We start from the raw sequence: 26940 nt of genomic DNA, 5'->3' as shown, positions 1-26940 counted from the left end.
TCTCAAAGTGTGTGTGGTGTGTCAGCTACCTGGGCAGGGACACGAAGAACTGGTGGAACAGAGAGGGTACTGGACGTTAGCTTGCCAGCTAGGCTGAGATCTGGACCCTATAGCTGTGCCAGTGGGGAGTCTTATTGGGGACCTGGGGAGCAAGGGAGCAACCAGCCCCAGACTGACTGTGATCTTTGTGTGCACTTAAGGGAAATTGTACTTTACTGTGTGTATTTGTTATCCTTTCCTCTTATATGAGACGCCCTCCCTGGTGTTAGTGGTAAGGATTAAGGCTCCTTGATTGCTGGGCCAGTGCACAGCCGTCACACAGTTATAAACTCATCTGTTCTACATCTAACATCTTCATGTTAGCTTTTCTACCATTTCTCCATCATCCCAGCTCTTATGGCCACCACTGCTTGCTTTAATTTCAGCCAGTCTATTTTTTCAAGTTATAATCTTTATGAATCTATTCTCAAATTATAAATGTCACATTTTGCTCTTTTATGTATGTCTTGTACCTATAATACTTGCATTCCTATTTCCAAGGCATCTCCCTATATTTGAATGTCCTGCCATTTCAGATGTTCTTTTCCTCTGAGACCCCATTCCAACCATATCCTCAGCTCTCCTAATGTTCTCCATCATTCTTCTTTGATTTTTAGCTCATGTTTCCTTTACTTGGCTCCTTTAACACTAATCCCCCAAATTCCCTATTCTCCTTTTTTGTCTTAACCCCAACCTGCAGCAACAGTTTTGCACATTCCTTTTTCTCTTCATCCTTGAAATAGCTTCCTTTGTACCATCCAAAAGGCATTTTCAAGTGCTGGCACCCCCGTTTTTTCATCTTTTCCATATAAGACATGTAGCTATGGAAAATACTTCAAATACCTTTTTTATTTGTATTCTATCATAGACGCAGCAATTATGTGACAGTGTTTTTCACTTTTTATTTTGTTTTATTTTATTTTTGGAACTTGCTGTGTGATCCAAGAGACTTAATTCACTACTTTGCCCCAAAAGCTTAATCTTAAGCTTTGTGGCTCCGATAAAGCACTAACTTTTACATTTCATAGCCACTTTTATCCTACCCCTATTACATGCCGATATCACAGGTGCATTTCTTTTTAATTTTTTTCTGATTAGTCATTGATTCCAGTCAAGCTGTTTACTTCTATTTGTTATTACAGAAAGCTACTAATATCACTGTGATCTACAGTCAAGCTAAGATGATTCTCTAGTCAGCTACTTTGTAGTGCAGTATCCCCAGCTAAATTACTATGCCTCTGGTTAATAGTAGTATAAACAGAATGTGCAGACAATGCAAGTTTCTAAAAATTCTTAAAAGTTGTTAGATGAAACTATAACATATTAGCAATGCTGTACTTTGTAGAGGTCATGTAAGGGGACTCTGCACTGCTGAGGTACTAACTTAAAGCTGCATTTGATATGTGCAAAAGACAATGTTTTGCATTATAGAGATTGTTAGATAAAGATGCTGTTTTCATGATAGTTGTCATACTATTTGTTACTATTTTCAGAATATGTGCTGTATGGGTAGTTACAACTGTAATTCCAATGCTTTCCTTACATGGTAACACTGTCAGCTCAATTGGTATGATTGTTTATATAAATCTCTTGACATCTCTTTAAATAGCAACATTGTATATAGACTTACTGGACACCACTTTTAAAGATAACTAGACTGTGTTGCACTACTTATACATTTTTACTGCTACTATAATGTGGCTATAAATGTTCAGCTGTCCTTGTCACTTGTAATATGATATACGACTAACTTATCAGGGTTCATGTAGTTCCTCTCCGGGATTTAATTAGGACAGCATAAAATGCATGAGAGTGCCAGTATGATCACAGATGAGGGAATATATTGGCTTTTGGCACATTCTGTGTTCCACAAAGAAAAGTCTGTTTGATTTTAAGTAAAATAGAACTGATTGTGTTACAATATTTCAATGGTATTTATGAAACAACAGTTCTGTGATACTAAGGCTCATAGTGCTGGTATTCACCACTCATTAAATATTATAGGATAGCATCTACATTTATACAGAACAGCTTGCTGTATTCCAGTTGGACTTGTTTTGTGGAAGCTGGTCTAAATGCCTTCACATCCTTGGTTTCCTCACTGGGTAGAAAGCTATGTGATCCCTCTTTGGAGATAAACACTGGGAAGCCTGTTTGTATGCATAGGTGTTACACAGTACAATCACACTCTTTAATAAATAAATCATAAATAGACATGGAAATACACAAAGGGTATAAAAAGATTCTACAAGGTCATTCTGCTCTCAGTTTCTTACTGCTTAATGAAAACCATCTAAAGAATACTTTAATTACTCAGCTAGGAGTAAACTTATTGCCCTACCCACATTCCCAACCAAACCTGTATCATTTCATTTGTAGTCTAAAATCACTCCCTCACCACACCTTTCATTTTCTTTTTCTTTCGCACGAGTTTCCAACACCCAGTATTGTATCCTGCACCCTTGCAATAACCCACCAAGCAATCAGAATAGCACTTCATTGCATTCATTCTTTCAACAAAACCCTTCCATTGAGTAATCACACTTAATATACAGGCAAATCCTTACAGATGAAAATAATGTTTCAAACAATCTTCGGATAGAAATCTATTACCTACTCATTAATATGTTAAACATTCCATTCTACTAATCCTACTTGTAACTCCCCTCATTTGCCTCAGTACACCCAAATGGTTAACTTATATAACCCCCTTTCAACTGCCTCTTTGAACATCTTTATATATATCCTCAGAGCTCAAGACTTTCACTGTACAAATGTATACCGTAAACTTCCATCAGTGTCTAAATGTTTTTATGTGCATTATACAACATTTCTTTTCTACTCATACACCATTACCACTTGGATAGGATGCCATAAATGTATACTTTTAAAACTGTCAATACTTCTTCCTGCAGTCCTATGATGTACAATGTACCCCATGTCATGATTATAACTCGATATCAAACCCATCCTTCTCACTCACTACTCATGCAGTCTCCCTCATTTGCATACTTTAATATGGGTGTTATAAACAGCAAATAGCAAGAGTTATAATCATAGATGGATATACATAACCAAAACTACTCTGCCTTTCAGAACTATGGTTTAAGGAGAATAGTTGGCTATCACCTGCAGTATCCAATAAGATATTGTTGCTTTACCAACTGCAGATCTGGTACCAGGTGAGGAGGAGGATTTTGATATTAGTAAGTAAAGAAGCTAACATCTGTCTTATGTTTATAGCAAAAGGAAATTGTACTACACATTTGAGTCCTAGTTGGATCTTATTATAAATTGTCTTTGGGGTAAAGCTAAGCTTCTAGTAACTACTAGACTCAACTCATCCAACTCAAATCTTAGCATAAAACACCATTAACTGAATAAAGAGCACAGACTGATACTACTACATGTATTTCATTTAGACTTGGTTTGTATTGTAAAAAAATCACAGGTGAACAGATACCTTAACCTCAGAAACTTTATGTAAGTCATAAACAAAGGTTCCAAACCAAGTATGGCCACAGGTAAAAGTACTCTCCACGAGATACTCATTCCCATCATACTTCACACATTACCAGCATTCTACCTTCTCCAAGGATGATGCCACAATATGAACAAAAGATGACTGACTTTAATGATTAGCCTAGTTTCTGGTGTCCTTTTAAGGGGGTGCAGTATTTGACACCATGGAAGAAGATTGTTAACAGACCAAGCTGTTTTCCAAGGATGGTCTGCAGGTGTCTCCGTATAATTGAAAAATAAATATACCTCAAGGCTGGTCAAACAGGACAATGTACTTGAGCTTCTCTATGTTCAAATCACCATAGACAAAATCCAGTGCCACTTCCTTGCATTTTATAGATCTTCGTCTATTACCCAGGAAACCCATACCATGTATTTTAATTTATTGGAAACACTCACCATCCAACCCAATACCACATTCATGGGTGACTTTAATTACCTCACTGTTAACTGGGAATCATATACAACACCAAATGTACATGAAAAGAGATTCCCAGATTTTGTAAACACACACTACCTGTATCAGATTATCAATACACCAACCAGAAGTGCAGCCATACTGGATCTGGTCATCACTAATATGGGAAAGTGCTGTACACCCCATAATGTAATGTCTTCCCTGGTAAGGTCAGACCACAAAATGGTCTCCTTTGAAGTAAAAATAAAACCTGGAACTCAAACTAGCCCTGAAATATTCAGGAACTACTCTAAGGCTAATTTCCTACTAATAAGTGATATCCTGGTAAAATTTCAAGCCCTCTTAACCCCGAGAACACTGCTTCCTATACAGAAATGGTCATAGAAACCCTATATAAGCAAGTTAATAGTTGCACAGAGGCAGCCATATCCACCAGGAAGAAGTACAGAACTAACTCAGAAAGCAAGCCACCCTGGAGGAATCACATCAATAGGCTGTATAATAGAAGGAATAAAATCATGGCAAAAATTCAGAGGTGCAGCACCCAGCAGGATAAAAACACTCTCATCAAACTAAACAAACAACCCAGAGGGCAAATAAATTCTAACAAAGCCAAATCTGAGGTAACTTTGGCCTCCCAGGCCAAGGACAACCACAAGACATTCTTTAGGTATGTCTGCAACCTTAAAGACAATACACAATTGTGTGGAGAGCTCATTGTTAATGGAGCCACCTATACTGAATCAGAAGATACAGCGAACTTGCTGGCTGACAAATTCAACTCCAACTTTACCCCTCTCTCCCCTTCAACCTTCCATCAAGAAATACCATCAAATATAACTCCCCAAGCTATCACTAAGGAACAGGTCCTTAATGCTCTCTCTAAGGCCAAGAACACTGCATCAATGGGCTGAGACAATATCCCAGGATGCCTTCTAAATATTCTGAAGTATGACCTATCAGGCCCTTTGGAATTGCTATTTAACTGTAGCCTCACAAAGGTGGGCCATTTACAGACCCTGAAAACTGCAGACCCATAGGTCTCACTAGTCTGATATGCAAAGCCATGGAAATGATTACCATGGAAATTATCAGTAATGACACAGAAAGCCTCCAGACACTGGACCCAACCAAGTTTGGTTTCATCAAGAACAGGTCATGCATACTCAATCTGGTGGACTTCTTTGAGAAGGTCACAAAGCAATAAATGAGGGCAAAATGGTTCACACTGCGTACCCTGATCTGGCTAAGGCATTTGACTCAATACCCCGCTCAGATGTGTTGAGCATATGGGGATTGCTGATTCTAGGGGTGTTTGGAGTTGCCAGGAAGTGTTAGAGGGTCATCAGATTTCCTTTGTGGAGAAATCTGTGGGAATGGAATGTGTGTTGACTGGTTCACTGGCAGAGTGGCCACTGCATGAACAGGCTGGTAAAATGGAACAGGACAAATATTGATTTAGATATTTTAAGAACAACCTGGAAACACACCACATGAACTAGTGAATGGTATTCTGGCAAGTCTGGATGGGCATTTTTGCCCGTGCTTGAAGTACTGATATGTGTGTATGTAAGGATGGAAATATACTTATAACAAATAAGAAACTAGAAGGGACTCATAATAAAAAGTCGATGGACTGTATAAACATGCTTAGAAGGAGCTAATAATAAGAATAAACATTACAGCTTGTGGTCTCTCAAATAACCCAGCGACAGCCAAAAGGGGAAAAAAACACACACAATAGTTATGTAATGTATGATTTTATTAACTCTAGACATAAAATATATAATTGTCATATAAGATGACGCAGTCTGCTGAATTTAGATATTAAAGACAGGATTTAATAACATAGGCTTGTGTATAATAACACTACTGTCTTGACTTGTCATAAATGACATACACTACATTGAACATCAAGGGGAAGCATGATGATTTTTTTTCATATAAGTAAATGTGCATAACAAGTCATATAATTGCTTTACCTTGAATTGTGGTTTTGTAACACATCTTGATCATACATAATACTTAAGCTGTTACTAAGGTAACTAATGTTTTATACATGACATCAAACTGAAAAAGTTGTTCAAGGGAAACAATAGAAGCCTTAATTAGGAATGTCACAGAATATAACAATCACATTCTGAACAAATAGTATTAAACTGACAATAATCACTCAGTTTAACCTTTGCTGATTATAGAAAATAGGATGTTGCCATTTAAATCTAAAAACTTTCAGTATATGCCATAAAATGGCAATTCATGAATATGGAAAGGGAACTTGTAATCATTAAACACAATAAGTGAATTTGTTGTTTTTAACCTATAATTTCACTAATTTTATAATAAGAAATGACAGATTTGAAAATCCTTATGTGTAGGAAGTGGGGGAAGAGGGATGCACAGATAATTAAATTGCACTAACATTCATCAAAGTTTACATAAAACAAACGATGCTTTAAGTAAGTTAGCAACAAACAAAGTGATTACTTAAATGCTGGCAAACAATGAAATATAACTTCTGATATATCCAGGTAAATAAACTGTATTATAACCATTAGGGATAAATATTATTACCATCTATTTATATTAAGTAATAAATTCTGAACAACTTCATCAATAAGGGTGAATATGTTAAATAACTGCATGCTACAATATTTTATTGAGTTTTTTTTATATGATACAGCCTACTTTACTATGGTTGAATTGCTTGTCATCTATCTTTCATGTAAATATTAATTGCTTATACAATAAGTAGACATTTATATTGTATCAGAATTCTGTCTAATCTACAATAATACTATATCTGTTCAAAATAATATAAATATTGCTTATTTCTATTACAAATATTCTCCACATGATAATTCAATTTATGGAGCTCAGATGTTCTGGATTGTCAAGGTATGAGTGATAATCTTATGGACAAAGGTTTATCCATCAGATTAAGAATGATTTTCATTCCATGGCTAGTGCAGCTCTTAGTTTTGTTAACATTTATTAATTTAAATTTGTTATTTCACAAAAACATTTTAGTATGCCTGACCAAAACATTACTTTACTGGTAAACACTCAAAGTATAAAACTGATAATTTCCTTTAAAAGCTCAAACATACACTTTATAGTTATCAGAGGAAAATGTTTAATAGTCACAATAAAACAAAAAAATACATAGTTAAATAAATGAAAAAGATGGATTTAACTTTATTATCTTTAAATACCAATGGCTTAAACAATCCTAGCAAGAGATCAAATCTACTGAAATATTTAAAACTGAACAAAACACAAATTGTCTTCCTTCAAGAAACTCATTTCAAAACAAATGACAATTGCAAATGGAATCTTAAGGAATATATGATATTTGCATAATCCACTTAAAAGACAAAGAGAAAAGGGGTAACAATTTTATGGAAAAGAAATGTGATTAACCTAGAAATCATTTATAAGTATGAAGATAAGGAAGGTCTTATGGCATTAGTAATAGTTAAATAGGGTTCCTATTATTTTAGCGAATGCAATGAATTGCGAACTCTGTTTAGTCGAACGTCATTACATGAAATGGCAAAATACCGAAAGCACGGAACAGCGATTTTTGTCCTAGGGAAAAAAAATCACTGGGCCGTTTTTGGGACTTTGCCATTTCCTCCACTGTGGTGTGATCTTGGAGTTGGTATATTTAAGTAGGGGGATGGATGGGGGGCAAAGCCCCACACTTTATTTTGTGTTTTGATTTTTTTTTTTTTTTTTTATGGATCAGCGATTTTTTTTCCCCTGGCATAAAAAAAATCACTGATCCGTGTGTTCGACATTTTGGGGGTCGATTATATAGCAATTGCGATTTATTCCATTCGCTTATATAATATAGACCCATTAAATATAATTACAGAATATGGACCCTATCCAATCTATACTGGTTCCCAGGCATTGGATCAGGAACTGTTAAAAAAAAACTTGGCTTTCATTTCCAATAATTATAAAGGCAACTTTATATTAGGAGGAGATTTTAACTGTATATTTGATATTTCTGAAACTAAAAATAAAAGACCGCTGCATACATCTGCTACATCAAAAGCTTTAAACAAGTGGGTAGAATCATTTCAGCTTGTAGATACTTTCAAATTTAAAGAAGATAAATCTTTGTTGTTTTCCCATCAAGATCACAGATTTGGTACCCAAACTAGAATAGATAAAATATTTGCTACCCATAACTTACACTCTAAAATCATTAATTTCTCAATCACTTTTGCCCATTTTCAGACCACAAGTCATTGATACTAAAACTTCAAAATGGGTACAAACCATTAATCTTTAACTCCGGAATTCCAGCATATATAATTAAAATTAAAGAGTTCAAACCCTGGTTATTATCTGACTTACAGTTCTTCTTAGATAATAATTACACCACAGAGATAAATAAAATAATGATATGGGACTTATTAAAATCTTACATATATGGTAAAACCCTAACTTGGTATAAAAAAAAAAATCAGAGAATGGGATTTTGAATTATTAGATCTACAATGCAAACTTTTGTCAGTAAAAGCTAAAAAAATCGAAATCATTTGGAGATGAAAACAAAAGTAGAAGTGTTAAACAACAAATACAGTGGAATTCTAACACATAAAATTAGATCTGATATTGTTAATCCTCGTTCATTCCTTACGTATGGGTATCTGTTCCGACCTCCGAACCGAACAGGTCATCTTCCAAGCTCACGCCAGCTACAAACTCTTGAGCTAAAACTCTTACCCAGATTTCCCCTCTCCCTGTTACCTCAGATTTTGTTTGCCACATCGCCATTCAGTCGTGTCACGCTACTTCTCTTGAGCTAAGTACAATATTTGTTGTCATTCTAGTCTAAAACACCTTTTTCTCTCAGAAAAGTTTCTAAATTGTTTTCTCTTACCTTATCGCATTTAGCGACTATCTCTTCTTAAAATTTTTCAATCTTTTTACCGTGAGGTATTTTCTTCCATACCATCGTTGGTAGACCCTTTTTTCTTCATTACCTTCGGGTATTTATTGTACCATTGCTGGTATTCTTTCTGATTTCATTCTTTTCTATTATGGATAAAAAAGGTAGTTCAGGATTTAAGAGATGTTTAGATTGTGGACATAAATTACCTACTTCAGATGCACATTCTCTGTGTGTCTATTGTTTGGATGTGTCTCATTTATCAGTTGATCCGCCCTGTGGAATTTGTAAGAACTTCTCTAACAGGACGTTGATTGAGAGGAAAAATAAATTGTTACTGAAGGGGCTACTCAAATCACCTTTTTCAGAGGTTATTTCTGGGTTGGAGGCTTCAACCCCTCCAAGATCCCGTAAGAAAAAGACTGATGATCTTTCAAAGGCCAAATCTCTTCCTTCATCCCCGGCAGGGGACTCCCATCAACCGAGACCCAAGAAGGCTAAGCTTTTCACTTTGGATCTGACTCTTTTAGGCTTTTGGTGCCTAGACCCTCGGCACCGAGGCCATCGGCACCATCTGTGACTTTGGCACTGACTAGCGTGCCCTTTACCGTATTGGTACTGAGGGGCTCTTCACTTCAGACCTCTCTACCAGCACCGACTATCCTGTCGGCACAGACTGTAACCACATTGGCTCCAATATCTTACCTGGAACTGACAACTCAGTTACTGACACCGATTTTTTCGGTCCCAGCCTCAGCACTGACAACCACTTCGGCATCGACCTTACTGTTGGTGCAGACCATGACTTCGGCACCAATGATTTCCTCAGTGCAGACAACTGTAGTACAGTCTCTTATGGCACCGTTGTTTTCAGTGCAGACTGCTGATGTGGGCACCAAGCTTTTCCCATCTGTGGTTAGACCTGACTCCCCCTCAGCTGTGTCCGTGAAATCCACTGGAAGCCTCTCTGAACATGACGTGTTGCATCTTGTGGATCAAGTGCTTTTGGCCAGAGGTATCCCGCCCCCTAGGACCTATCCATCCTTGGGAGGTGACCACTCTTTGCCAAAGACCCCTATTTATTCTCCTCATTCATTGCCTTTGAAGCCCCATGATATAGCACAGTCTTCCCCCTCTACGGTTCCCTTTATGGACCTAACTAAGGAACCGCAGTTGCCTTAGTGGCAGGAGAGTTTTGCTATGACCCAGGATGTCAGCTGTGGCATACATAATTTGGTGTTTCACAGCCATCCAGGGACTCCGAGTCAGCAGGCTGAGCAACTTAGGGAAGGGGTGACCCCTGTCCAGGACACTCACCCCTCTTCAGGTGGACCGGCCTTCCAACTAATGGAGAAGGCTTTGGTGTCTGCTGGTGATACTGTGCTGTCAATCTCCCTGCCCTCCTCTGGACTGCTATGTACACAAGTCTCTCCTAGCAGACACCGGGCGCAAAGGCCTCAGGATGTACTCCCACAGGAAACCTCTTTTGCGTTGTCTTCCCCAGCTTCTCCCTCTGAGGAGGTTCATCACAAAAGCTCATGCAAGAAGAAGCACATGGACTCCACAGAGGAGTCCTTACTGAAGACACAGACGTTGGTGATGGAGAAGGATCCCCTCACTCACCCTCTGAGGTATCCTTTGGTGATATCCTTGAAATGCTTAAACAGAGAGGTGACTGGCGGCCCTCTAACCCGACATCTGAAGAGTCTGTGTTCCTGCAGGCCTTTCACGCTTGGCCGCCCTACCTCCTGGGTTACTCCACCTGCCAACAAACTGGTCCGGCTCATTGTGCAGCATGTGTAGAAGGCTCCCGACACCAATGAGGCCATTCCCCGGAGGCCAGATAAACTTTTGTCCCCTTCTGCTACTGACCCTCATTGGTCCAAAGGTCTTCTTGTAGATGCTCTGGTAGTGGCGGCTGCGACCAAGAAGGACCTGGCGGAAGAAGAAAGCCAGACTGTCCATCTACCCAAGAAAGAGTCACGAGCTCTGGACAGAATATGGAAGCATACTTTTGCATCAGCGACCTTTGTAATCAGGTCCCTGAATTATATGGCACACTTCACCAGGCTTCAAAGGGACTTAGTATCCGAGCTCTCTGAAACTTTGGCTGGTGCCATGTCTGATGAGGTCCGTGACAAAGTAGCCTCTCAGCTGGCTACCATTGAATCGATATCAAACTCCTCCATGTGCCTGATATCTCACGCATCAGAAGGAGCAGCTAGAGTGTTGAGTTCAGGTGTTATTTTGAGACGGCACACCTGGATGCGCTTATGTAATTTCGCAAAACCCTTCAAGGCTTCCTTTCTCAATGCTCCCATTGAAGCCTCTTCATTGTTTGGAGCCAAAATTAAAAGCACACTGACCTGATGTGAACAGGATAGTAACACCCTTTCTGCCATAGGTGTCCATTATTCTTCCCCTCAACGTGCTTTGTCCAGAAACCAGAAGAGTGGGAAGATATGGTACAAAAAGTCTCAGGGTTCTTTCCGTGACACACAGGCCGAGTTCTCCCCTAGAGGCAGAGGGGGAAACTCAAAGGGAAGATGCCCTTTTTGGGGCAGAGGGGGTCCGCATAACCAGGGTTCCAGGGACTCTTTTCCTGGCCAATCCTATCAGCGCTCCTGAAGAGTGGACCAACTCCTTTCCTGTGGAGGTGGTTGGGGGTCATTTCTCCTTGTACCCTTCTGCCTGGCTAACCATCACCACTACTGACTCTTGGGTACAAAGGATAATAACCAGAGGTTACCATATCCCCTTTGATCTTTGTCCTGCCCCCCAACAAACTTACCTGATGTTCCACCCAGTCAAAAGGAAGAAGCAACATTAGAGATAGCAAAGCTGCTAAGAAAAAGAGTTATCCAAATAGTCCCTCCAGACCAGATAGGATCCGGATTCTACTCAAGACTATTTTTGATGCCAAAGAAAACCAGGGATTGGATACCAATTTTGGATCTCAGTGTATTGAACAAGTTTGTAAAAGTACAAAAATGTGTATGGAAAAAGACGATTGGATGTGCTTGATAGATCTTCAAGATGCATACTACCACATAAAAGTGGACAGGCCATCAAGAAGATTTCTGAACTTCCATGCGGGAACCAGTCACTACCAGTTCAGAGTACTGCCCTTTGGACTCTCTACAGCCCCCAGAGTGTTCACAAAGTGCATGGCAGTCATCACAGCTCACTTGCAACTACAAGGATACCAGGTATTTCCATACCTAGACGACTGGCTCATCTCTGCTCCCACCAGACATCTATTGGAAGAAGCCCTGGCATACTCTCTCCTCATTTCAAAAAGGCTAGGCAAAACCATAAACTGGCAAAAATCCAATCTCACCCCATCTCAGTCCACAGAATTCATAGGGTTCATAATGGATACAAAGAATTGCAGAGCATCCATTCCAGAGCACAGAATTCTAAGGATAAAGCAACAACTGATCCCAATCCTTTCAAGGGAGAAATCCACAGCTCACTCTGTCCTACAGCTGTTGCGTTTCATGGCAGCCTCCATCACCATTGTCCCCCTGGCCAGGTTTCACATGAGGCTTCTACAATGGCTACTGCTCACCCAATGGTATCCTTTTCAGCATCTTCTTTCAGCCAAGATTCGAGTAACTCACAGGTGCAAACAGGATTTAAATTGGTGGATGACCCACAACCCATCACAATGGTCTTGCCGCTTCTCCCACAGCAGCCCAAGGCTACAGTGACCACGGTCATCTCCCTGATGGGGTGGGGGGGCTATGTCAGGGTCAGACAGTCCAAGGTACGTGGTCTGAATTGGAGGCCCAACTGCATATAAATGTTCTAGAGCTAAGGGTGGTGCTTCTGGCGTTGCAAGCATTCCATTCCCTGCTGCCGTCTGGGACTATTGCAATACAATCAGACAACATGGCGGTGGTTTGGTACATCAACAAACAGGGCGGAACCAAATCTTACCCCCTTTGTCGAGAGGCCACGAGGATATGGCAATGGGCAATGGCTACCAACCGTTTTCTTCTAGCGATGCACATTCCTGGGAGTTCCAATGTGATAGCAGACAGACTCAGCATTCTACAACCTTACGAGTGATCCCTGAATCCTTTGATAGCGGCGAAGATCTTCCACCGCTGGGGCCATCCTTGCTGCGACCTCTTTGCATCACCGACCAACTACAAATGCAGTCTACTTCACCCTGATTCCCCCTCCTGGACAGCCACCCAGGGACTCTCTAGTCAATTGGCCCTCGGGTCTTCTTTATGCTTTTCCACCTCTTCCCCTCATTCCCCAGTTTCTGAAGAAAGCCTGTCAGTTGAAGAGCAAGGTGATCCTCATAGCACCATATTGGCCTCATCAGATTTGGTTCCCCTTCCTTTGGCCTCACCTGCTAGATCAGTCATGGATCCCCCATCCAACCCTGGGGTTGATCTCCCATCCGCAGAATCTGATTCATCCCAACTTGGACAGCCTGAAGCTCACAGCTTGGCTCCTCCAATTCCATTGATTGCCAGGCAGAATGATCTTTCTTTTCCAGTACAGGACATTCTTATTGCATCTCATAAGTCTTCCACTAGAATTACTTATCTAAGCAAGTGGAAAAGATTTATCTGTTGGCTGAAAGAAAAACAAGTAGATCCTTTTTCAGCACCAGTGTCGATAGTGCTAGAGTATCTCGCCGATCTATTCCACTCTGGTCTGTTCTATCGGCCTCTACTATTAGAGTTCATTTGGCTGCAATATCTGATTTCCATGAGGGTGTCCAAGACTCCTCTATTATGTCACATAAATTATGCAAGACCTACATAAAAGGTGTGAATCATCTGCAGCCCCCTTTTAGAGAACCTGTTCAACCATGGGACCTCTCATTAGTTCTACAAGCTCTGACACTGCCACCTTTCGAGCCAGCCTCTTCATGTGACCTCAAATATTTGTCATGGAAAACCTTGTTTTTGGTTGCCATTACTTCTGCCAGACGTATCTCTGAGCTTCAAGCCTTATGCATCAAGAGTCCATACTTGATTTTTCATAGAGATAGAGTGTCTTTGAGAACTAATCCTTCCTTTCTGCCAGAAGTGATCTCTGAAATGTCCATTAATCAAACCACTGAATTGCCAGTTTTCTACCCCAATCATTCAAACAGAGGAGGGTATTGTTACATACCCTAGACATTCACAGGCAAATTCACCTCTACCTGAATAGGACTAAGGCCTCTTGTAAATCAGACCAGTTATTTTTGGCCTATTCTGGACCTAGATTAGGATGTGCTGTTGCTAGATGGTTGAAAGACCTTGTGACCTTCATTTATACACAACATAATATTCCTTTGCCGACTACCATCAATTCTTATTCGACAAGGTCAGTGGCAACTTCTGCTGCCTTATATGCCAGAGCTTCTTTACATGACATCTGTGCAGCTGCAACCTGGGCTACGCCTCATATCTTCATCAATCATTACAAATTGGATTTGGCCTCCAGGGGAAGAGTATCTTTTAGTTCTATGGTGCTAAAAAATGTCCTTTCATGACAGCTTCCCAGGAATAGAGGTAGCTGGGGACTCTGTCCCATACGTAAGGAATGAACAAGGATTAACAATATCAGATAAAGAAGTTATGTCTTACCATAACGTTCCATCTGTATTGTTGATCCTCATTCAGTCATTACGACCCTCCCTCCTTCCCCCTCCTGTGGCTTCTAGTGGATCTCACCATCCGGTACTTTTAGGTCATTTGACCAGAGGTAGCCTCTACCTTCTTTCGACTTGCAAACTCAATCTGAGGTAACAGGGAGAGGGGAATTCTGGGTAAGAGTTTTAGCTCGAGAGTTTGTAGCTGGCGTGAGCTTAAAAGATGGCCGGCTCGGTTCCGAGGTCAGAACCAGTACCCATATGTTAATGACTGAAGAAGGATCAACAATACAGATGGAATGTTATGGTAAGACATAACTTCTTTTTTAGATTTAGAAAAACTAAAAATTAATGCCTTGGCCACTTCTCCCAATATCTACATAATTTATCCACAAGAATCAAAATACAATCAAAAGCTAATAACATTAAAAGTATTTTCCATGAAAAGAAAGGGAAAAATGTCTCGGATATAGGTGACATTCTAGATGCCTATAGAAATCACTATATGGAACATTTCCAAAAAGAAACTATACATATTGATCAATTAAATCTAGATGAAAAATGTTCTAATATAAAAAAAAAACAGAAAAATTAAAACTCGATCTGCAAGCACCCATATCCTACAAAGAAATTACTGATACAATAAAAGATGGTAAAAATAATAAAGCTCCAGGTATAGATGGCATAATTATGGAAATATATAAACTTTTTCCTTCAAAGATACTATCCCTCTTCCATAAAACTCTATTAGAAATTCAGTCACAAGTTTTAATACCACCCTCTTGGAGATATTCCTTAATCACACCAATCCTAAAGGAAAACAAAACCGCAAACCTCTGTACCTCATATAGACCTATATCATTATTAAATAATGACTATAATACATTTATGACAATATTAACTAACAGAATGAAAATGCTACTATCCAAAACAATAAATAATGATCAAACTGAATTTATATATCATAGACACACACATGGCAATATTAAAAGGATAAATTCTCTTATAGATTATGTTAATAAAGAAAATAAAGAAACACTCATAATTGGCTTAGATATAGAGAAAGCCTTTGATTCCCTAAATTGGGATTGGTACTATTTGTTCAAAATTCTGGTGTTATTTGAATTTCCTCCTTCCTTTGTTCATCTACTAAATAATATATATATAAATAATTTAGCGTATGTTAAGCTAGGTCCTTTCACCTCTGAATCTATACATATAACAAAGGGTACTAAATAAAAAATGTCCCATGTCACCAATTCTATTTGCTTTGGCTATTGAAATATTGGCAGATTCAATACATAACAATACAAAAATCAAAGGAGTAGATGTTTATGAACAATACAATTCTAAAGTAATGCTCTTTGCTGATGACATATTATTAACATTATCTAATACAAAAGAGACATTAGAAGAATTAGATATTTTAATTGACACATTTTACAGGACTTCAGGACTCCATTTCAATAAATCAAAATCAAAATGTGTATTTTTAAATAAAAAAAGAATTGCAGACAAAGGGGAATCACATTATAGGAAACAAGTATCTACCTTAAAATGTCTAGGAATTGAGTTATGCAAACATAATAATGAATTACTCTCAAAAAACTACAATAATATTACCAATACAATTAAAATCTCTGTGGAAAAGTGGAACAAAATAATATTAATATTTGAAGATAGACTACAGTTAATAAAAATGGTTTTACTACTCAAGATTCTATATATAGCTTTGGCAATACAAACCAGAAAGGAATATACTCAAAGAAATAAACTCATGCCTAATAAAATTTTTATGGTTTCCCAAAAGAAACAGAATAGCTTTACTACATCATATCAGACCATGGAAACAGGGAGGAGTACACATTCTTGATCTAGAAACATATATTAAAGCATCAATATCTAAAACAATTTCAGATTGGATAAGTCCAAATTATTCTGCAAATTGGAAAGAATTGCTAACTGTAATATCAACAAATGAATTTGATTTACAAAACAAATTTCAAATAACAGATAAAAACAATCTGCCATGGCACATATTATGCATTAGAATGCAATATAACATTACTAAGCCCACTAAAACTCTTATGATTAATTATTACATTGACCCATTTAGGAAAATTATTAATGGAAATATAGATTTAAAAATCTGGCGTGATCTTTTAACACCATTCATAGTTACAAAGAGCTATCCACATAAAATAAGCAGAGAAATAATTAATTCCTGGGAACAGAACGGATTTGTTTGTTGGTTTCAATGTATCAAAGAAATAACAACATAAAACATTCCACAGCAAGACTGGTTAACTATGCAAAGCATTCTGATATATTTGCAAGATTTATGCAGAATAATTAGTAATTCTTCATTTAAAGAAATACCTAAACTTACGAAATGCCTATATGAAATCATATATATAATGATTATGACATGGGAAATAGTATTTTGAAATTTTACAAGATATTGATAAATTATAAAACAACATCCAAATCCTCATGTTGGGATTATATATCAAAAGGACACTCATTAGAGCTAACTGAAGAAATGAAATCAAATATTTTATTATCAATAAAACATACATCCTTTACACAATACTGGAAAGTTTTTTTAATTGGAAATGCTTGCACAGGGCATTCTTAACTCCAGATAGAATTGCTAAAATTAATTTTGCCACAAAGGGAATATGTTGGAGGTGTGAGCAAATATACAATGCAGACTGGATTCACATCTTTTTCGACTGTGTTAAAATTAAGCCATTTTGGAATGGTGTTAAAAACGTTTTACAAGCTTTATTTAATGAATTGTTTAACATATCTAAAGCGCTAGTATTATTAAATGTGTACAAAGGTCCTCATTTGAATGAGTCAGATATGGGTCTAGTATGGACAATAATTGCAATCTCAAGGAAGTGTATAACAAGAAGATGGAATACAAATACAATACTGACTTTGGAGGACTTCTCCAGCCTACTGAAGACCAGAGCATTGTTGGAAACTAAAATTAAAGAATTAAGGATTCATCCTAATCCATTTATTAACAATCCATGGAAAAAAGTCTTATCATTGATTGACACTTTACAATAACTGAACAGATGCACTCTGATAACTGGATTGTTATACTTATAAAGTAATTGCATATATTGAGCTCTGTTATAGTATCAGGCTGATGTAAATAGTGTACATAGTTATTAAGATGTTATATACAAATACTATGGAATTTATTCATCAGTATTTAAAAAATAAAAACCTTTGAGGGAAAAAAAACTGCTCCCACCTCATATGTTCTGAATTGTAGTCCTCTTCAGACAGATATGTCTGTAGGAAACCCAAGTACTTATGTGGATAACTGTCTCTCATTCAGTCATCGTATCTTCATTATAGTCAAGAAATCCTTATATCTGATTAGTTGATTTCCAAGGGAATATCTTCAAAATCCAAAGAAGTCATCCTGCCATGGTACTCGTCCCCTATTAGAACCATCATAAAATATAGCCCCCCCCCATTAGAACCATCATAGAATACAGTTCCCATTTGGTATGTACAAATCCAAGGATATCACATCAATGGAAAAGTCCCAAAGATTTCTAATAAAAAAATAAATAAATGCCTTAAATCCTTTAATTATCCCGATAGATTAACAAAGTGCAAATCTCCTTTCACTCAGTAGCCTATTGGCAGCTCCAGGGTAACCCATGTCTCACTTTTTAACCATAAGAGACTTATTTGACCTAATATTTCTTCACAAAACCCAGTGGCTGTACAAATATCTGCACCAGGGGCCTAAATCTATTCCAACAAATAAACAAGACTTCATAAAACCACAAATCCAGGAAACCAAGAAAACTTGTAATAAAAAAATCTAGTGCCTCGGTTCACTTGTCTTTGAAGAATACACCATTACAAAATAACACAGTATCTTAAATACCTACATCGATTATTATATTATTCTCTTAAATAACAATACAATTAAGCAATTAATTATATTAAAAACCTCTAATTGCATTCAGAATCGATGCCAGTGGCATATTTCAGTATACAAATTGATTCTTTCTGCAACTGTATATTTTTTATATTTACATCACTGTATTGTGCAACATACACTTGCTCTAATATTGTAGCTTGTAGCCCTTCTATTTCATTATTGTGATAAGTTTTAAAATGCACTGCCACAGGACTTTCTATTCTAGACTTTCTTATATCTCTCAAATGTTATTGTAGTCTAGTTCTAAAAATCCTTTTGCTCCCCCTATATAGAACTTTGTACAAGGGCATTTCAGGACATATGTTATCCCTTCCTTATCACAGCTGTATTTACCCTGTGTTGTGTATTTCTTTCCATTAATTTTAGTAAAACATTTGAACACATATTTACAACAACAGCATTTACCACAAGATATAGTACCTATGTGGGTTATGTCTCAGCTTGTATTCAGAGGAGGCAGGAACCTTCCAAGTACCAACATGTCCCTGATATTTCTTCCCATTTTGTATGAAATATCTAGTCTCTTGTTTAACACATTAACAAAATCTTTGTGCTTCAACAAGAAGCTCCAAAGAAATGTTACTAAATTCACTACTTCTATACTAAAATAACTATATGTTGTCACCAAAAATATTTATTTTCTCCCTTTTCTTTAACTGGAGAATTATTATAGGGATACATTTCTGACTTCATTTCATGTCTATCTGTTTTAAGTCTATCTACACTTTTTAATAACATCTCCCTATCATATCCTTTTTCAATAAACATATCCATTGTAATCTGTAATTCCTTCCAAAAATCTGTGTCACTACTACATAATCCATGTAGTCTTAAAAACTCTCCATAAGGTAAGGCTGATAAAGTATGTGGAGGGTGGCAACTATGCACACATAGATATTGACTATCATCTTCAAATTTTCTGTATATTATTGTAAATATTCCACCATTAATGGTACCCCTCAATGTTATATCCAAAAATGATACTTCCTTGCCAACTTTTAAGCCATCAAACTCCAATTTGAATCTATTAGTCTAGACAACTGGATAGGCAGATATACATTTACACTAGGGTTAGCATGTATATCCCTGCTACTTTGGTTAGAGATCATTATTAAGTGCCTGTAAAGTGTGGCAAGAACTTTTAAGTTACTTGTATCAAGGGTACCAGAACTACTTAAAGGTGTATATGACTATGCATCACATGGTTCCTATGAGCTATTGCCTAGTATTGTTTCTATGTTCCTATTTTACAACCTTCCTCCATCAATTCAGGACCATTTATTCCCACTTGACAACAAAGTAAAATCTAGAAATAGTAATCTGTGATCACACCACATCTAAAAAAAAAAAAGAGAGAGAGAGAGAGAGAGAGAGAAGACAGGGCCTGTGCAGAATGAAAAGTCGATCAGACAACCCCATGAAAATGGTAGTATTCTAGACCAAAAGCATTGTAAAACTCATCTACAAATAATTTTCAGAATATAGCAATAAATGTGATTTTCTTTCAATAAGCATGGGTTTTTATCCAAACTTCAATTTTATAGCAAAACACTATTCTTTAATAAACCTAATTTATAAAAGTACCGACTATGTCTGTTTACTGGTGATATATTTCTAGACCTTGAGACTGTTGGCTTTCATATTTTATGTCAAAAACTGGAAAAAGATGGATTGGCAGAAGAAGTTACTTTGTGGTTCAGAAACTTATTGTCAGTCAGATCTTTTACACTGTTCACCAGTAATGCCCACTCTGAAAGAGGAAAAAACACTAAGGATGTTCTCAAAGCTTATTACTTAGTTCTCTACTATTTTCCATTTTCATAAATAAGCTATCACTTGATATTTAAAGTTTCAACTGCATGCTGTATGCAGATGATATGGGCATCACTAATGCAAATAAAAACATGCCTACAGCAATATTTTAACATTATCTTGAGCTTGAAAGGCTAATAAACTGATCATTAAGACATAAAAATCCAGTGTAAACACTTTTAGAGGTCAACAAGTGCTAATGCCATCTACTCAACTTTTAAACCCTGAAGCAAGACAATCAATTGGCAAGGGTGTGCTATTACCTAGGTTTGTATAAGCCCTGCTATTTATTGCCCTAAATTTACCCACTAGTATTTAAACAGCTAACAACTACTGCAATGAAGCCATAACGCTCACAAGCCTATCCAATAACAATGAGCACCACTTCCAGTAACATTCACACTGCCAAGAAGAGCTTCCTGCAGAAGCAACAGGTATTGTTTAAACAATTTAACTTACACTATCACCACTGAAAATTACTGTCCTTCCAATCAAAAATGCATTGTTCATTAACAACAATACATATGAACTATGAAACAGTAATGGTTTATAAAGGGTTAGATCACCCTGTGTACTATTGTTAGCTGAATGAGCCTTCTATAAGAGTCCAATCTTTATGGAATAACCTCCCATAAAGCCTGCAAAGCTGTAAATGTTTGTTTCAGTTCTGCAAATGCTTGAAAATACACTTAATCCAAATAAATCCATGTAATGCTTTAATGATCAAGAACAAACCCTTACAAAAATAATACTTCACAAATCCAGAAAATCAAGCCTTAATACAATAAATATAGCACCTGAATGTGCTCCTCTATATAAATATTGTAAAAAAGCATATGATTCTTACATAGTGCTTCTTTTTTAATTGGTTGACTTGTTAGGTTTTATTAGGTCAACTTTTTACATTGTATATTCTATGTATAGAATATTATACACATGCATAACTGTATGCTACATATTAAGTGTTATATATATTATATACTAAATATTAAATTGCTTGGTTATATTTTTGGATATACTTTGTACGCATTTTATACATTCTCTACCTAGTCTAATTTCTCTACATCATCTCAATATCCCTTACTTCTTTTAATCTTTGCACATCCTTTCTACCACAATTAATTGCTCATATGCAATCCTTATTTGCACATTGTTCATTCTATTTCCAGTTATCCTTTATAATGTATATTCTTTTGTAAGCTTGAATACCATGGAAGTATTCATGTTTTTACTACTGTTCCTTACAGACTATGGGTTGTGGCTGAAAAGAGGTAGACTGACCATCCCCTTACCTGATTAACAAATTAAAATAAGGTCCCCCAGGGCTCTGTGTTGGGACCTCTTCTGTTTGGCATCTACTTTTCTGAAGTAAAAGCTAATACCAAAAGGCTCTGGCTGACTAAGTTTGCAGATGACTGCAAGTTTTTAACAGTCATTGAATCCCCACATAACTTAGTCATGCTGGAGGAAGGTTTGTCCCAAATAAATAACTGGTATCAAAATCATTGTTTGAAACTAAATGCCAAAAACTGCATTATTGTATCCTTTGAGAAGCATCAGTTCCAGGGAACTATCACATTAACAATATGCCCCTAAGAGTTGAGCCAGTTGTTCGGGATTTGGGATCTTATGTGGATAGTGACCTAACTTTGACCAACATGTGTCCATTGTTCTCAGAAAGTACTTCTATACTGAATAGCTTATACACAAAGGGATCATGTTTAGATTTAAGGATGTCATTGTCCCCCTTTACTTAGTCCTCATTAGGCCAGCTATTGAATATAAAGTTCCCTTTGGCACGTATCTGTCCAGGCACATGCAACAACTGGAATGCCCACATAGATACCTTATTGAAAGGATACAAGGCCTAAATAACATGTCCTACATGGACTGACTCAAAGTAGTGCCACTATACTTGGTACCCTACAGACTGCTAAGAGGTTACCTGTGTCGGGCTTGCAAGTCATCCACCAACCAAATACTGATGGATTTACTGTACATCAGCAAGTCAAATGGCATCTTGGGATCTAAACCTCTTCTGCAACATCAACAGAATAGTTTGGAGGGACAGGTATATCTTGCAGAGGATATTGTTGCTCTGTAACAGACTTCCCATTCACATAAAACAATGTTCATCCCTGCCCATGCTCAAGCGCAACAGAAAATTTATCCCAGGGCTGCCTTCTGTACTACTAATGAGCAGAGGTAGTTCCTAAATGCTTTATCCCATGCATGGGTCCCCTGAAATTATCTGTGATATGATTCAGTTAATATATATTAATTAACCATGGGATGCATAAGGCCAATCTCTAACCAAATAGGATAGGTTAAATCAAGTACAAAAAGGGAAACTGGCTATGCTTAAAATGGCCTGCAAGGGTTGCTTGCCTAGTACTTACCTATGAACCTATAAAATAAATAAATAAATAAAATATAGGTCATTACTAAAGAAGACGCAATTTTTTGGGACTATGATGAATAATATCCAGACTACATTAAATAATTTCTGATGTTTAATGTTGTTTCTTTGCAAAACTGTTCTTCACTAATTGTACTGTTGTGTTTTATCTCACATAGTGTGATTGCCTTTTGGTTTGTGTTATGAGGGAAAAGCAGTCTTTGGACCAGTTCCCTCACAAAGACAACAAATATAAATAAATAAATATTTTATATATAAATGCATAAACAGGATATGGTAATACAGAGGAAACATGGGGTAAAAAAATGGTCCTAATTCTCCATTGCATAATAGTTACTGGACAAAAGGAACAACAATAGTGTTTTACCTTTTACTACAATTATCATTAGATAAAAAATCCAAGAATAGCAGTTGTTTAACTTTCTTAGATTAAATCCCACCCTCAGTGGACTGATGACCCAGGAACAACATCATAAAAGCAGAGGAAAATTAATATATAAAGATATTTGGAAAATAAAATGTATAGCATTCACAGTAAAACTTCAGAGAAAAACAAGGACATGAAAATGAATAATTTGCAAAGGCAGGTATTAGGATAAATGAAGAAGAATGAGAAAATACTCCTTCGTCTGCAGTCAGAAATTGTAACTACTTTATCAGTGGTACCTGATATGATATAGATTATTTTAGGATAGAAGGAAAGTGGAGCATAAATGTTGAAGGAGAGGGGTGTAAAAAGCGAAGTACATCCATAGGTTTTAGGAATGCAAAAAGACACAAGCAAGATGGAAACAATGTTTTGAGGACTTGGAGTCTATTTTTGAAAATTGAATGGAATTGTCTTGATGGTCATGTGTGTGTGTCAGGAAATAAATGCAGCCAGGCACACTAGAATTATGAGGAATTCTAAGTGAAATTAATTTTAGCAAGTATAAGGTTGACTATAACTTGGAACTATAATCCAGAAAAAAGCTGTCTGATTTATCATAGCCCCTCTTTAACTTATGCATCATTCGTAACGTTATACCTAAAAACTGGAAAACAGGTTAGGTCACACTAATTCATAAATATATTAATCCACACACAATTATTGAGTTTAGACCTATTTCCAGGCTGCATACGTGAGCCAAAGTACTTGAGAAATTAACATACACCCAAATAATGCACCACCTACAGCAATACAGAATTGTCTCCTAATTCTGGAATGGTTTTTAGTTAAGTAGGAGCATAATAACTGCCTTGTACACCCTGACAAATGGAATTCTTATAAAAAAAGATACAGGGGATTATTCACAGCAGTAGCGTTGTTACCTCACAGCAAGAGGTTCTCCCGTTCGATTCTTGGCATGGCTTGGGAGTGCCTTCTGTGTGGAGTCTGCATGTCCTCCCGCAGTTGGGTAGCATTCGAAAGACATGCATGCGTAAATGGGCATGCCTTCGTTGAAGGTTGGGTGTCAAGCTGGCACCTCGTCATTTCGTAAAAATCTACTGCCAATCATTAGCGGACCGGAGTTCCGCTATGGTGACCCTTTAGCAGGAAAAAGCCGAAAGACAAACAAACATTAACAGAAACAATCTTTATTGACTTCTCCAAAATATTCAACATCTGTGAACCACCACTTTCTGCTAAACTCACTACTAGAGGCCAGTATTAGCCCTCAATCAGTATGTTGGTTTAAAGACGTCCTATCCAACAGACACTTTCAAGAGCAGATTGATTCCATAACTTCACCCCCCGCCCCAATAACCAAAAGACTCCCTCAACTTTTGGTGATATCACTCATTCTGTTCTTCCTCTTCAATAACTTACAACCACTTGGCCTTCCTCAAAATGCCTATTTTTCTGTATACCAGTGATATGGTCATCTACAGACCTGCCCATCATCTTTACAAATTAAAATCTGACTACAACACAACCTTTTTGTCTTTAGCAGCTAACTTCACAAGCTAATCTAGAACATTACAAAAATATACAAAAACTCGGGTTCCTATTAGAAGAATGAATGTCCAAAATATCAAAAGCTGTATATGTGAAAATGCCGTTCATCGATGTGGGTTTTTTTTGAGATTGCGGTACAATAAAAGTCAAGAACTTTGCTCTTTTCTCACTGTAGTGCAATCTCGGAGTTGGTATATATAATTAGCAGGGGGGGGGCACAGCCCTCCACAATAAAGGGTTTGAAGTCCAGCATTTTCGTCCATATAATATAGACCCCAAAAACTCCGCAGAGTCTCAGCAGACTGGGCTCTTTACCACTAAACAAGATTTGGAAACAGTCTACTCCTACAAGTATATGGGATTTGGCTAGCCCCACCATTCAGTTTCTGACACCATATTCAAATCATCAAATCACAAGTTAACAAACTGATATTCTGTGCCAACAAAATCTCACATTTTAGTCCCTGCAACCAGAGTACCCATTGTGAAATAAGTACTACTTTCTGAGTTTGAATATGGCCTACACATAGTTGCATCTGCCTGCAGTAAAAGGCTTATCACTCTTCAAACTCCAGTAAATAACATCTGTAGGTTCTTTAACTTCTCACCCAAATGAGGGCATCACTGTATTACCCTAAAAACGGCCAAGTGGCTACCCATCCCAGAAAAGACAATACTTCACCTAGATTCACTGACCCATACACTACTGAAACTATAAACTTTTCCATTTTTTTGCAGGCAGGCTGTACAGAAAACAAAATCCTCCCTGTCTACTAAGATATGTATCACAAATAACTGCATGCATTCCTAGTCAACAGACTCCACAAGCTAACTTATCCAGTACCAACAACACTTACTCTCTCTGTCTCTTCATGCCTTATAATTTGGAAGTCCATCACCAACTAAATAGCATCCACTCAGTCCTTTAAAACGTATTCAGACAGGACTTCTGAAACCACCTTTCTAAGGAATCACACTGCAAGTGCTTCCAAAATAGTACAATTACATAACAGACTCTCCACTCCCACTTTTTCTACTCCACTATGAATTGTGGCCATTTTACCTTTCAGCCATGGCAATTGCTGTATAAAATCATGGATTTTATTCCAAGAAGGAAAATAAAACTATAAAAGCAAGTCTAAAACACAGATAAGCACTTTCACTCCTTTCTAAACAGGCACTTCATTAGATCTAAACACTGTTGCATTTCAGTCAAATGCACCTGCAATTAAATGCATTTTCAGTTTTCTATTTTCAGCCATCATAAGTACTGCAGGCAAAGCTACCTTTGATGAAATGAGGCATAATTTTATATATTTTCATTTGATTACAGGTTCATTTTACTGACACAAAAATCAGATGATACAGGTGAATGAAGCAATGTTTGACTAAAAAGTACATTTGACTAAAAAGTCATTTCATCAAAAATGTTCTGTACAGCATATATGTAATAAAAAGCTTTTTTGCATGGGGCAACCCCATGCTGACACCCCTAAACTTGCATATTCTAAATCCATAGTCACACACCCCTAAAGAAAAAAAAAACACTACACACAATGAGTCAATGCTGGTGAGCAAACACAAACATCTACGGATCTGGGGGTTCAACTTGACAGTGTCCATTGCCAACCCACTCAAAGTTTTCTATGTTACCTCCTTACAACTCCCCAAATCAAAAACAACACCAAAAATGTCATCTATTTACTTTTACAGTTTTCAATGAAATAACTTTTCAGTCAGAAGTACTTTCAGTCAAATGTTGTTTTGATTAATTACATTACCTAATTTCTCTGTCAGTGAATGAACCTGCAACTAAATGACACACACACACACACACACACACACACACACACACACACACACACACACACACACACACACACCAAGACAGAGTGAAATAAAAACACCCATACATACTACTGATGAAACCTCCGACCTACATCTCCATACTGATATTTATCCTCTCAACCTTGCAGCAATACTCAAAATCTGTCCCTATTTTTGGGCTCGTGTTCTCCTATTATTTTAGCCTTTATTTAGATTTGTTGCCTCAAGAAGTTGTGAGGTATGTTTCTGTCTTAAGCTTGGATTGTACAACCTTCAAAATAGTAGGGGAGAAGCATTCACATGGGAGAGCACAGAAGGTTTCTCCCCCTGTCAAAAAAAAATCAGTCACATGATTTACAGTCATTTATGGCATACTGTGTTTTGTTATTCAGTTTTTGTGGTTTCTGTTAGGGTGTGTCACTGTTTTATCTTGGTATTCAGGATTCTTCTAATGGTCATGGCATGTGGGTT

General features: G+C 37.3%; 1 protein-coding gene across 1 annotated transcript in view; it reads right to left on the bottom strand.

Moving 5' to 3' along the window:
* LOC122795753 (shootin-1-like) overlaps nucleotides 1-26940 on the bottom strand; it is a 944918-nt gene that overhangs the window by 669307 nt on the left and 248671 nt on the right. The gene's annotated exons all lie outside the window — the stretch shown is intronic.

Source organism: Protopterus annectens, chromosome 2.part2 (genome assembly GCF_019279795.1).
Source record: "Protopterus annectens isolate FY-2018-M chromosome 2.part2, PAN1.0, whole genome shotgun sequence".
In the NCBI taxonomy this organism is placed as follows: Eukaryota; Metazoa; Chordata; order Ceratodontiformes; family Protopteridae; genus Protopterus; species Protopterus annectens.
The sequence above is the reverse complement of the archived record's forward strand: the minus strand, read 5'-3'. Positions and strand labels throughout refer to the sequence as shown.